Genomic DNA, 1,986 nt, shown 5'->3' with positions numbered 1-1,986 from the left:
TGTGCACAGGATGTCTTGCCATGAAGATCAACAAAACAGGGCGGAGAATATCGTTGACGTACCTCTGTGGTGCAAGTGTGCTGTGGATGACAACCTAGTACTGTTATGAAAAGAAATGTCAGTCCAGACCATCACTCCTGGGTGTTGGGCCGAATACCAGGGCACCGCCAGACTGGTATCCCACAATTGTCCGTCTTCGGCTTGAATCTCATTGACTGAAGTAGAATTATCTTCATTGTTGCGTCCTACTTCGAACTGAGCCCCAAAGATCAACGAAGATGTGTCTGGAGAGTCCCTGGACAGTGGTGGGATTCCTAAATGACTGTCGGCTGCCGTACTGCTCGACAACCAGGAGTGATGATCTGGGGATCCACCTCTTTTCGTAACAGGACGCCTTTGGTTGTCATCCGCGGCGAGCCTCATAGCAGAGCACTACGTCGACGATGCTCAACGACTCGATTTGTTGCCCTTCATAACAAGACATTCTGGGCTTCACTTCAGGAAGATGAAGTTCAACAACAAACGGTGGGACATTCTACTGCTTGTGTTCGTGCTTTTCAAACCTTCCCGTGGACAGCATGGCAGCCAGATCTTTCCTCAACTGAAACATCTGGGCATTATGTGCAGGGCTTTCCAAGCATTTTGGGATTTGGACGATGTATAGTGCCAACTGGACAGAGTTTGGTATGATATTCCTTTGGAGGACATCGCACTCCTCTGTCAGTCATTGCCAAGCCATATAAAGTTGGCCAACGCCTAAATAACCTCCTGAGTTTATAAAGCTCTTTCTTTTAAATAAATTTCTCAGTTTTTCTGAAAGTATTATCATTTGATACACATAGATCACATCTACTGATTTCCGTACCACTCGAATAATTCGTTCGTTTCCAGAATGAGATTTTCACTCTGCAGCGGAGTGTGCGCTGATATGAAACTTCCTGGCAGATTAAAACTGTGTGCCCGGCCGAGACTCGAACTCGGGACCTTTGCCTTTCGCGGGCAAGTGCTCTACCAACTGAGCTACCGAAGCACGACTCACGCCCGGTACTCACAGCTTTACTTCTGCCAGTACCTCGTCTCCTACCTTCCAAACTTTACAGAAGCTCTCCTGCGAACCTTGCAGAACTAGCACTCCTGAGAGCTTCTGTAAAGTTTGGAAGGTAGGAGACGAGGTACTGGCAGAAGTAAAGCTGTGAGTACCGGGCGTGAGTCGTGCTTCGGTAGCTCAGTTGGTAGAGCACTTGCCCGCGAAAGGCAAAGGTCCCGAGTTCGAGTCTCGGCCGGGCACACAGTTTTAATCTGCCAGGAAGTTTCATATCAGCGCACACTCCGCTGCAGAGTGAAAATCTCATTCTGGAAACATCCCCCAGGCTGTGGCTAGGCCATGTCTCCGCAATATCCTTTCTTTCAGGAGTGCTAGTTCTGCAAGGTTCGCAGGAGAGCTTCTGTAAAGTTTGGAAGGTAGGAGACGAGGTACTGGCAGAAGTAAAGCTGTGAGTACCGGGCGTGAGTCGTGCTTCGGTAGCTCAGTTGGTAGAGCACTTGCCCGCGAAAGGCAAAGGTCCCGAGTTCGAGTCTCGGCCGGGCACACAGTTTTAATCTGCCAGGAAGTTTCAATTCGTTCGTTGTACGCCACTTTTCTTTTTTCTTAGAGTCTATTTTTTGACTTCCAGTTAATATAACAGTGTGTCTCATTAGTTGTTTTGTTGGTTAAGTTTACTGCAAGTAACCATAGATGTTTGGATGTAGTATAATAAATGTAAGAAGAATTTTCTTAAACCAGATAACCTACTTTGTGAAAAAGTTGTTTCTCTTCACCTGTAACTCTTCAGTTTGAAGCATTTTAGTAGCAAGTAACACAGAACCTGTGTCACTGAATTGCTTTTACTGCCAATGCTGTGAGGAGCTCAACTCAGTAAGCAACGAATATTGAACTTTGTGGGAGTGGTATGGAAGCTGACAAAGTCTGCCAGTTTCAGAAACTAA

General features: G+C 46.7%; 3 non-coding genes across 3 annotated transcripts; 2 read left to right on the top strand and 1 right to left on the bottom strand.

Moving 5' to 3' along the window:
* Positions 1 to 956: 956 nt before the first annotated feature.
* Trnas-cga (transfer RNA serine (anticodon CGA)) lies at positions 957 to 1,031 on the bottom strand. The gene has a single exon. It is a non-coding gene; the product is annotated as a tRNA-Ser (tRNA).
* A 182-nt stretch (positions 1,032 to 1,213) lies between these two features.
* On the top strand, positions 1,214 to 1,288 carry Trnas-cga (transfer RNA serine (anticodon CGA)). Its single transcript has one exon. It is a non-coding gene; the product is annotated as a tRNA-Ser (tRNA).
* A 226-nt stretch (positions 1,289 to 1,514) lies between these two features.
* Trnas-cga (transfer RNA serine (anticodon CGA)) lies at positions 1,515 to 1,589 on the top strand. Its single transcript has one exon. It is a non-coding gene; the product is annotated as a tRNA-Ser (tRNA).
* Positions 1,590 to 1,986: the final 397 nt, after the last annotated feature.

The sequence above is a fragment of the Schistocerca nitens genome, chromosome 8, assembly GCF_023898315.1.
Source record: "Schistocerca nitens isolate TAMUIC-IGC-003100 chromosome 8, iqSchNite1.1, whole genome shotgun sequence".
NCBI lineage: Eukaryota > Metazoa > Arthropoda > Insecta > Orthoptera > Acrididae > Schistocerca > Schistocerca nitens.
The sequence above is the reverse complement of the archived record's forward strand: the minus strand, read 5'-3'. Positions and strand labels throughout refer to the sequence as shown.